Here is a 12854-nt window from a genome sequence, read left to right as displayed (position 1 = left end):
ATTTGACTTTCTGTAACACTTCTACTAGAGATGGACTATTAAATGGTGTCCAGGAAAGACCAAAGGGAAGGAGAACTATGTAAAAACAAAGGAAGAAATGCTCCCATATTTTCATACTTTTCTGGTACATTATTGGTACAAGCGTACTATTACAATTTTTGTTGCATTAATCAATCATCATCATTCTGGCTTACAACCCTGCGTGGGCCATAGCCTCCTCAAGAATGTTTCTCCAGTTGTTCCTATCCATCTCCGTTTTCTGCCAAGCACGTATTCCCATATTTGTCATGTCTTCATCGATGTTATCAAGGAACCTTGTTCTGGGTCTTCTGAGCGTTTTTCTAGCTGGGTCATTTTGTTCCATCCGCATTATATGCCCTATCCATAAGTTTTATCATCTTCTCCACACTCCATTGTCATTCACTGCTCCATAGATTCACCTTAGTACTTTTCTTTCGAAACATCCTAACATGTTTTCATTATTTTTTGTTCTCTGAACCATATTTTAGGACTGGGCGTATTTTTGTTTTTGTATTTCTCGATATAATTGTGGATTTAAAGAGAAGATGAGTCCAAAATAGCATCTGTTGGTCGTGCAAATTCTGCGGTAGTATTTTTTTTTCAGTGTAGCTGATTCTTTTAATGATACATACACCTCTCGTACAGCGTTTTTCGTTCTCACAACAATATTGATATCATCAGCATAGACCAGGATTTGCGCTGATTGAACAGTATACAGGAGAGAGGGTCTTCTTGACGCGACCCGTTATTTGTTTTAAGAGGTTTAGACAGTTCCCCCTTAATTCGTACTCTACATTCAACTGTGAGTTAGTTTTGTTAAATTTTTAACTACTTTTTTATTTTCCTACTATCAGTTCTGCAAATGGTGCCATACGGTGACATAGTACTGTGGAAAATATTTTATAAGCTGCATTTAGAAGCGTAATTCTTCTGTGGTTAGAGCATTCAAAGATATCTCCTTTTTTGTGTGTGGTGCAAAGTATTCCAATCATTGGGGAGGAATTTCTGTGTCCATATTTCTTTTATAAGCTGCTGTAATGCCATTATGGTATCGTGGCCATCTTCTTTATATACTTCAGTTGGGAGATTATCTATTCCGGGTGATTTGTTTCTGGCTAGTTTTTAACTGCATCTTTAACTTCAAGAATCGTTGGTGGTTCCTCTTTCCTCTCGTCTGTTTCCCCTATCTTATATCTTTTGTCTTCCAGGTTTTCTTCTTTTTCCTCTATAATAATTGCCTAGTTAAAGTATTCCACTCATCTATTCAATACCTTTCTGTTCTGTACCCTCTTTTATCTATTCAATTCTTTCCAATTACCAGTCTTTCCTTGTTGTTAGTAGGTCACCATTCTGACTTCTGCATTGTCTTGCGGTTGCCTTGAACTCTTTTCTGTTGATATTAACTTTCTTATAGGATGCTCTGAATTGTTTCTCTCTGTTGAGGTTTTCTATATATTTAAGTTCCTTATTTAAGCGGTTTCGTTTTTTTTCTTTTGTGTATCCTCTTTTCTTCTCTTCTCTTTGTTTGATAATTATCTACAGTTGTTTTAGTCCGTCGGGTAAGCATCTTTCTGTAAGCTTCATATTTTTCTTTTGTTGCATTCTTGCATTCATCGTCAAACAATGATTTTTACGGGCACAAATTTCTGTTCCTATTTCATCTTTCGCTTCTGCTTCAATGTCTTCCTTTATTCTGGTCCAGTAGGAGTCTATATCTGTCTGGCCTTCTTTATTTACATTTTGATTCCTTAGCCTGTTGGTGATGTTTTCCGAGTACCTTTCTGCAGTTTATTACGTCTGTGCCTTGAATCTATTAAGATGTGATCAATCTGACTCGTTCTTCCATCAGGAGAGGTCCAGGTTACTTTGTGTTCAAAATAGGTGCTAGCAACTGTCATACTGAGTGCATTAATCAATACATGGGTATAATACTCGGGTTTCAAGTGTTATACTTATCTATTTGCTAAAATATGAGAACCCGGATCATTAGTCCTCGTTTTTGTAGCATCTAATATCGACAGGACTTGTATAAGTTCGTGAATATCCAGATCCTGAGAGGCAGTCACAAAATCATGTTTGTTCTATCCATCTAGTAAGCCAGATTATAAAATTGAATCTCAGATACGAATACATTCACTACTTTCGGTCTTAAACTTGGGATTCGTTGGTATAGAGAGCCGATTGATCTACTTACTTCAAAAGAATCGTTGTATTCGCTCAAATACTCGAGGATCTGTTAACTATCATCCGTATTCGTTACTGAATCTCATGATTCGTTTATATAAAATATCGGATTACTGATTCGGAACTAAATATTGATTCTTAAAGTTTAGGATCTGTTGATTCGGATAAGTTGTAGTTGTTTTAGAATATCAGAATCCGATAAAATAAAATATTGGATTACTAATATCGAACTTTAGAACTGAATCTATTCGCAACGTTTGATTGTAATGTTCTGAGGATCCGATGTTCTCAAGAGTTGGATCACTGATCAGGTCCTTCACTGATAATGAATTGATTTAAGCGTCGTAAAGAAATGGACGACGCAGCACGGCCTATAGAAGGCCATGACACAAGTGAATAGAACAAGCAAAGAATAACCGAACACACATAGAAGCGACACAACGGTCCAAAAGCGTGTACCATTTTTGTATACGCATGCCCGATTCTGGTTGTTTAACTGTCAAAAACACGTGCTTATTCTTTAATTCTGGTTGTTTTCGATAGTCCGTAGGCGTCTATGGTAAATACTCGACACAAGTGCATTTGACCATTTATATAATTTATTTATAGTTAAAAGGTTATAGTTATAGTTAAATATATAAGTTTATAGTTAAAAGTTTAATTTATATTTAAAATGTCTGGATATAGGTATTTGTGCGATTCGCGGATGTTCATCTGTGACAGGAAAAGGAATAAGTTTATTTAGATTTCCTAAGAATAATAACAGGTAATTACTATTGCTTTGTAATTATTATTAGTTATTACATAATAGTATTGGTTTGACTTTCGAACAGTAAGTCGACGCCGACGTGTCTGTCCGAGCTATAAAAAATAAACTTTGGTCTGCCAAGGGATAGTTCAAAATGAAAACATTAAATTTGGTGTCAGTGCTATTTCTTTTATTGAAAGACGCAAGTCTCCGAAGGCTCGGGTCAAAAAATCAACAGATGGTGGCCGGGTGTCAGCGCGCTCGAAGACAACAATACGAATATAGTATTTTTAGGAAATAAAAATATATAGAGGGTTTTATACACGAGAATATTTGATTTAAGAGCGTATGCGCAAAATTTCGGGCAAATGTTTTTTAAATGTATTCATTTTTTTCGAATCCTGAAAAAACTAATAAGTATTTTTGAAAAATTTAAACGCAGAATGAAAGACCACATTATTACTGAGGGCCAAAAGTCCCCGAAAACTTCTATGTTTATTTTAATAAGTTACAGGGGTGAAAAAAAAAAAAGAAAATTTAGTGTAATTTTTAATTTCAAATATCTCATTCAAAAAAACTTTTTGTTTATTCTAAGGGACTTTCGGCCCTCGGTAATAATGTAATCTTTCATTCTGTGTTTAAATTTTTCAAAAATATTTGTTAGTTTTCTCAGGATTCCAAAAAAATGTTAAAAAGCATTGGCCCGAAATTTTGCGCCTACGCTCTTAAACGAAACAAAAAAATTACTAAAATGCTCAAACTAAAAATTGTTGGAAACATAATTAGACCGATAATTGGGAAAATCTTAAAATTATAACAGAACAAGACTTCAAAATTGCAAAAACATGGTTGCAAATAAACAAACTTACATTAAATTATGAAAAAACTAAATAGGTACTCATCTACTTTTTGCTATATACAAAAGTTGTCTGCCAATTTTTAATTCGTTAAATATAAATAAAAAAGATCAAATATATGGATCGAAGTACATAAAATATTTAGGAGTTTTAAATGGGAATTACAAATAAAAAATATTAAAACTTTATTTGTTGCATATCTCAATATTTAGTGACATTTTTGTGACTTAGTCAGGAGAAAACTGTAAATTTATTAAGATTAGATATTGACAAAAGTTAAATATTTCATTACTTACAATATACTTAGAATATACTAATACTCTTATAGTTGTAAGTAATAAAGTATTAATTATAAATACAGAAAAAGTTCTTTGTTTAAAATTTGTTCTGTTAAAAATTTGTAGTGCCAAAGTGTGGATAGAAGCTTGCAGACGAGAAGATTTGTTATTCAAAATGGATTCACTTTATAATAATTATAGGATTTGTGAACTGCATTTTGAAGATATTGTTATTGTAAAAGGAACTAAAAGAAAAACATTGGCGCATGACGCAGTACCTTCAATGATCTTTGTTATTTATATTTAACGAATTAAAAATTGGCAGACAACTTTTGTATATAGCAAAAAGTAGATGAGTACCTATTTAGTTTTTTCATAATTTAATGTAAGTTTGTTTATTTGCAACCATGTTTTTGCAATTTTGAAGTCTTGTTCTGTTGCAATTTTAAGATTTTTAGTAATTCCTTTGTTTCACTTAAGAGCGTAGGCGCAAAATTTCGGGCCAATGCTTTTTAAATACAATCATTTTTTTCGAATCCTGAGAAAACTAACAAATGTTTTTGAAAAATTTAAACACAGAATGAAAGATTACATTATTACCGAGGGCCGAAAGTCCCTTAGAATAAACAAAAAGTTTTTTTGAATGAAATATTTGAAATTAAAAATCACACTAAATTTTTTCTTTTTTTTTTCACCCCTGTAAATTATTAAAATAAACATTATAGAAGTTTTCAGGGACTTTCGGCCCTCAGTAATAATGTAGTCTTTCATTCTGAGTTTAAATTTTTCAAAAATACTTATTAGTTTTTTCAGGATTCAAAAAAAAAAATAAATGCATTTAAAAAACATTGGCCCGAAATTTTGCGCCTACGTTCTTAAGAATTTATATTGTGTGATATGCCCACTGACTATTAATTTTCTGGTTGTTAGCGGTCATTGGCGGCTTGGCCACGTAACTTCAAAGGACTGTCGCTTCTCTGTATTCAGTTGTTCTCTGGAACAAGTCTGTTGCGAGTGGCATGCGCCTACAGGACTGTGTCTGCGACAGCCTTGTGGACCAAGGTTAGTAGATATTTAAGTTTAACTTAACATCTACTAACCTTGCTTGTGGACCATCACTGGATGTGTTCCGTTGCATGTTTTGACGGTGGAAAGAAAAGAGCTCTATGCGAGAAGAAGCCCAAACCTTACTATGGCCAAGAGAAAGATATAACGAAAATAAGCGTTATCTGTTAAATAACATGACCTAGTGATCAGGTCATATTACAATAGGATTGATTTATGAAATAAAACATCACTTTTCCTTAGATATAACATTTATTCTGTTTGATACAAATAACTTACCAAAAATTCAGCATTTCCTAAACGAGTATAATCGTATTATACGTAAAATTAACCTATATACACAGCACAATCAAGTGCTTAAAATATACATCTTAAAATACTATATATGTTCTTATATGAAGAAACACTACAAAAAAAAACAAAATACAGTTTTCAAAAACAAATTTACAATTGTCGTAATATCGGTTCCATAATCCGTGTCGAATTTTTTTAAAATTGAACCTAGTCGATATTCACGTAAGACATTCCCAACTCTATACAAAATCAGTGCCTAATGCGCAAGTCCCGTAGTATAAACAAGACGTACGCAGAAATGTACAGGCTACTAATTGCCAATTGGATTAGGTTAACGTTTGAAATTAAGTAAATTCTCAAGTATCTAATAAATTCTTTCGCAGTGGTATAAAATAAAGTTTTTTTAATATTTCATGAAATTTACTTTGATTTTAATTGGGAATATGTTATGCGAATGTATCACAGCGCCAACAACACCGGATTTTACAACAAAAGATCGGGAATTAAAAAATACAAGATATTTTTTACTAACTGACAATCGCTGGTACTTTGTATACAATTTGGTCTCGATAAATGGTTAGATTGTCCAAATCTGGCTACTACAGAGGAAATTCTTGAAATTTATCACTGAAGTCATTCAATGTTGCTATTACCAGAGCCCCTTCGTGGACTGACGCATTTTCCTAATGATTTTTTGTAAGTAAGATCGTAATAATTCTTGTTTTATCTATTAACAAGTAGCCAATTAAATAAAAACGCCCTTTGAATTGACAAAAAGAACAACATTGTAAAGTTTTTGTTCATATTAACGGTCAAACAGTCTCTTAACTATCACTTGTCAGCGTGCGTCTTTTATCAATTGATAGTTGACAGAAATTCTCTCTTACTGGTTGAAAATCAATGTCTGCGTATCAAAAATCACACACAAGATAAAAACAATGTCATTGTTACATGTTTAATGAAATTTCCTTTGTTTTTGATTGGGAATACGTTATGCAAATATACCACAGCGTCAACAGCAACAAAATCGGAAATTTAAAAATACAACAGTTATTTTTTTAACTGGCAATTGCTGGTATCTTGGTACATAGATGGTCCAAATTTAGATACTAAGGAGGAAGTTCTACCAATTTATGACTGAAATCAGTCAATATTGGCATTCGAGTATTTTGCTATTTTTTGTAACTAGTAACATTTTGACAGCCATTGGAATTAAAAAAACCAACGTTGTGATGTTATCGTTCATGTCAACTGTCATCTGTCAGCAAGAGTTTGCTGATGAATGATGGTTATATAAGAAAATGGTTAATTTTGAGCTACTGATGCCCATGCTCACTCTTATAGCAGAAAATTAGTTGTATTTTCTTAAAACAGTAAAATACTGCAGAGCAACACTTAAACTCTGTATTAAAATCCTTGCAGCTTTATCTTTCTGATACTACCTTAATCTCTGATCATCTACAAATATATTACTTTCATATTTTCTTGGGTAGTAGTTGTTTTAACCTCTTCACATAGAGCGATGTACACAATGATTTTTTTCTTCTCTGGACCAGTTTGGACGTCACTTCCTGACAAGACAATGCCGCTTAAACAATATATTGATCTTCTCTTTTGCAAGTGCTCTCTCACTATATCCCTTTGCAGCAAAAATCTCCGCTTGGAAAACGGTGCAGTTCTTCCATTAAGTTTCGCTAATTTTTTGATTGTTGGAATATTTTTCAGCCCCTACACCCTTTCTACTATTGAGATCCGTGCCAGATCTTACCGTTGGTTGTAGTACTCCTTATTTCTCCATACAACAATGATTGAAGGAGCTCCTTACACCTTTTCGTCAACTATGAATGACTTTTTTGTTCAGAATACACACTACAGTGCCATATACGGCACCTACTGAGAACTAGTTATCCTCACCTTGTATATAGATTTTCATCGGTATAATTATGAGTTACAAAAAGTGTATTCTAAAAGGTTTACTGGTTAGATTTGCAGTTTCCAAATCTTAAATTTGTATTAAACAAACCAATTCAGCGCTCGTTTCGGAAAAAAGTTATTTTCCCGAAAATATCACATACTTTTTCTCGAAAAGCGACCGATCTTCACCATGACAATTATTCCTATATAAATAAACAATAATTATTAACAGCGCTAACTTCATTTACAGCGAAGCCACGTTTACAGTTTTCTAGCATTTTCAAATTTTATCAGCCTTTTTTTTTGTTTTATAACATCTTATTATAATTTTTAAAAAATATTTAAAAAAATACCGTTTTTTTTATGCCACGTACAATTATATAAGTCATAATCAATTCTAAACACCTTAGTTTGTCAATATCTGGGTCATCCTCTACTATAGAACTTTTTCAACAAAAGTAATTTGATCAACACCATTACACCGACACAACTTATTAATTTCAATATATTTTTACTAAAATTTAACTAGTTTACAGGCAATTCAAAATGATTCTTGAACAGATTTTAGACTTAAATGTTTTGGTTATTTACCATTTCTGCTAGTTTTGTCTGAGTAATCGCTAACTTCCAATAATGTACACAGAATAGAATTTTTATTGACGTCAGTTTCATTGTAAAAAATAGTTAAAAATTATAGATATTGATGAAATATTGTCTAAATACAAGCAAGTTAGTGATCCTCAAACTCAACCTTAATTTATTACTCTAATACCGCCTCCAGTTCGGTTTTTATCCACGATCGCCAACGCCATCTATCGATCAAAAACTTTATCTACAGTTCATGACAACCCAACATACATGACTAATGATATGATTTTTAAGTTTAAATTTACATTATTTTTTTTTGCATTTGCGCTAACACACTAAAATACTTTAAAAGAATGTTAAAAAATAAAACTACATTGTATATTTAAATTAAAAATAAATTATTTTCCAAGTGTATTCTTGTCAATTTCGTGTGAAGTATTTAATTCTAGTTCTCAAGGTAATATAGCTCATATCGCTTGCTGAATGCAATAGTGGCACAACTCAAAATTTTCCAATTTTGATTTTTGACATTGATTGCTTTGCAAATCAACCAAATTTTTAATGTAATAATGGCTTTTCCAACTTTTAAATTATCGCCTAGATGACGGCATAAGTGCCAGTGTGTCTTTAAGCAGATCATGTCTCTTACTGCGTGCAATATGTATTGACATATTTTCATTTAGCTTGAAATCTTGTCCAAGCACAACCTTTCAGTGGTGCAACGGTGACTCTTTTTGAATTGTGCCATTGCTGCAATAAATAATCATTTATTTTTTCGTCCTTTAATATTTTAGGCTAGAAAGAGTGGATAAAAATGGGGAATGAAAAGTTTGCGCCACAAAAAGTATAGCAAATGAATCTGATACACCTTACTTGGCTGAAAATGAATCTGAGAACACACAGAAAATTATACACTCGTTTCTTCGATTAAAAAATGAGACATACAAAAACTTCAATGTCGCAGAAGAAAAAAACTGAGTTAAAAAAGAGAATGAGGTAAGTCGAAAAGAGAGGACTTAAGACAAAATCAAATAAACCAAGGTCTTTTTGTAGTAGCTTGTTTTAACTTACTAATTATAAGTTGCTTACACTAATTTATAATTTTATTATCTGTGAACTTCAGTAGCAGAGACTTGGTAGTATCAGGACTCATACAAATTTGCATTCAGTAAGCGATACATTTTCAAATAAATTTCGAAAATTACAATCCCTTCTTCAATAGGTAAAACTAGAAAAATATTTTATTTATGAAATATTTAAACTAATACATACTTATTGTGCGTCTTTTTTATCCCCAGACAATAATTTGAAAATTCTAAATTATTTTAGAGTGAAAAATAAGAGCTAAGGTTTTACTCTGAGAATCTAGAGACTATTGATGAGTAAGGTGCTACATATTAACAAACACAAGAAGTCAAATGTGACAGATGTCGTTCACAGTACAATAAAAGTTACCGCAACTTAACCTAATAGCATAAATATACTGTTAGGTAAAAAACTTAATGTTCTGTGATAAGTAACAATATTTAAAAGAATATTATTGATGAAACGTTAAAAAGTGATGGTTTTCGAGTTATCAAACGCTTTCAAATATTAAAAAAATGGTTATCGAGTCTAACATTGTTGTAATTACTGAAATTAGATCGTTTTGACCCAATTTTCTTTAATATTACAGTTTTTACGCAAATTATTGCACGTTTAGGCAGTTTAGGCACGTTATTAGGCTTAAAGTGAGAGAAAGATTATGAATATTTCCAGTCAAAAGTACCTTTAGTATTTTTTCTTGTACTTTCTAGTTGGTCTCTTTTGAGTACTTGAAAAAGTAACCCTTTCTCACACATTTATTGTCCTTCGAGCCGGATTTACAAGTAAAAAAACTCATTTAGAGATACATAACAGTAAAACAGCTCGAGAGGTAATTCGTATCGATGTAAAACATATTTCACAGTTTCTGTAACATCTTTTGAATATCTGAGAGCTGCTATGATACTTTTTCTTCGTAAGGTTTTTGTTTAAGGAGGACAAAAACAGGGCAAATCGGCTAAACAAAGAAGTGAAAACTGCACTAGCAGAATGAATCACGTTCAAGAAATGGAGGAACAATGTCCAAACATGCAAAACATATGGAAACTACAAAAAATAGTAAGAAATGATAGGAAATGGAAACGGTGAAAATGAAATTGTCTACACCATAGATGAAAAAGCCGAGGTGATGAGGAGGACTCTCGAGAGAGAGTGTACATTAAATTATCACCAAGACGAAGATGTAGACTTCATGGAAGAAGTCGAAGAACAACAAAAAATGCCCGAAAAACTTGAAGAGATAATCACACTTACATCTCCTCGAGAAATAAACGACCTTATTAAAAATAGCTCACCGAGAAAAGCACCTGGTCTAGATGAAATTTCAAATAGAGCTCTGAAGTATCTACCAGCAAAAGCAATAGTACTTTTAACCAAAATAACGAACGCGATCCTTAGATACAGGCTTTTTCCAAATCGATGGAAGGAAGCCCACGTTATCATCATTCCGAAGCCAGGAAAGAATACCATGTTTCCGCAGACCTACAGGCCGATAAGCTTACTGCCAGCAGTCAGCAAGATCGTAGAAAGAGTAATACTAAGCAGACTACAAGCTGAAACATACGAAATAGGACTAATCCCAGCTCAGTTCGGATTTAGGGTAGAATACTCTAGCGAATTACAAGTATTTAGACTGACAGAATACATATTAGCTAGATTTAACGAAAAACCGTACACAGGAGCAGCGTTCCTGGATGTAAGCAGCAAGAAAATGAGAGGCTACGGATACAGTAAGGCCATGACGAGACTGATCTCTTCGTACTTGAGCAAACGAAGCTTTAGGATACGAATAGGACAAGTACTATCCGAGCATGGAACTCCGGAGACTGGAGTGCCACAGGGAACAGTCCTGTCACCCCTACTGTACACAATATACATCGCAGATGTTCCAAGAACATCAGGAACATTACTTAGCCTTTATGCAGACGACACAGCGATTGCGGCCAAACATATAAACTTAGAAGTAGCGGTCAACAATCTACAGACAGCATTTGATAACATTGAAGAATGGTGTATCCAATGGAAAATAGCAATCAATTCAGAAAAGACACAAGCAATCATATTCAAAAAGAAAAGAGAAACCTCAGAGGAACAGCTGTTAGTGCAAGATAATCCCATCGAATGGAAAAGAGAAGCGAAATACCTAGGAGTCACTATGGACCAAGGATTAACCTTCACGCAACACGTGGACACAACCATCCAAAAAACAACAGCCAGAGCAGCAATAAGAGAATAAAGATGCGCATAAAGACGAAAATGAGACTGATAAACAGCATCATACTTCCAATAATCACGTATGCATCTCTCGCATGGGGACACAAAAGCAATTCAAATAAAAAGAAAATACAAGCAGCCTACAATAACATCCTCAGAGAAGCGGCAAATGTACCCAGATACGTCGCTGAACGCTTTCTGTTTAGAGAACTGCAACAAGTAAGGGTGATAGATGAAATGGCAGAAAAAGCCAGAAATAGGTTTGCAGAATTAGAGAATCACGCAAGCCCGATCCTGCGAGAGATAATAAGATATGATGCGTTCCATCGATGGAAGCACAAAAGACCAAAACAGCAAATCCTGGCAAACAAAAAGTCTAGATAATTCGTAGCTCTACCAACAGAAGAAGGCCCAGTACACATCACTGGAAATTTTATTAATTGATGTTTATTTTTAGGGCAACCTTCAATAATAATAATAAATAAATAAAGGCTTTGGCCACCAAAAAATACTAACAAAAAGGTGAGAGCCATCCAAAAAATTAACAAAACCCCAAAACTTGGGTACGAAGGGCCCACATCCTCGGACACCGAGTCGCCGAACTGGGCGCAGCCCGGGGTGGAGACTCGTGGCCCGAGCAAGCAATTTCTGTTCGATGATAAGTCACTAGAGAAAGCAGGAAAAGAGCGCCTCACGCTAGCCTGCATTGATCGGGTTAGGATATCGTGTTGGAGTTCTTGTACCCAAAATTTCCACACGAAAAGCATTTGGCTGATAGTTGTGCCTCTATCGCGCATCAAAGTGCTATAGGGGGGAAAGGGATGGCCTGGAGCATTGGAACGCGGTGGAGTGACTCCTGTTTTTAACTCGAGTTAATACACCTAGCTCCAATGAATTGTTACACCCGAACGTAATTCTTAGGGGTGAACATGTCTCACAGGCTGAGTTTACTTAAATTGTTGAGTTTTCAGCTGATACGATACATTAGAGTACATTTTACAGCTAAATAAAATGATAGATCTCAAAACTTACTCTCTAAATTTATAGATCTCTAAGGTCTCTGTGAGTGTAATGGGAACCCCATTGAGATTCACTATTCGAAATAAAACTGAATATTTGAATTTATTTACCAAAAATGAGAGTGTCGTTACTAAAATTGCTTGTAAGTCAAAGTTCTAAGGCGGTACAACATTTTTAAGGATAACTGAACAACAGTTTAAGAAATATTCAAGTTTTATAAAAATTTCCTCTCACTAGTATATACAAAGATGGCGAAGATATGTTTGAGTTGGCGTCAAGTATTTATATATTTTAAAATGAGTTGTTGCGTACCTATACAAAATATTCATTTAATTATATCGTTTAACATTTGAAATAAAGTATAACTCGAAAAAATGAACGATGATGTATTGTTTGTTTACACTGAATATTTAGTACCCTTTAGCGGTTCTAAAAGTCACTAATAATGTTTCCGAAATGACAAGACCCATTCACTTCGGTCGAAACACCGAGAATAAAATCCTCTTCCAGCATACAGACGATAAGGTGGATGAATAAAATAAAAATGCAAGTGAGTTGGAACCTCTCTTTTGCTGATAGTTGCAGCGA

Source organism: Diabrotica undecimpunctata, chromosome 2 (genome assembly GCF_040954645.1).
Source record: "Diabrotica undecimpunctata isolate CICGRU chromosome 2, icDiaUnde3, whole genome shotgun sequence".
Classification (NCBI taxonomy): domain Eukaryota; kingdom Metazoa; phylum Arthropoda; class Insecta; order Coleoptera; family Chrysomelidae; genus Diabrotica; species Diabrotica undecimpunctata.
Note: the sequence above shows the minus strand (reverse complement) of the source record.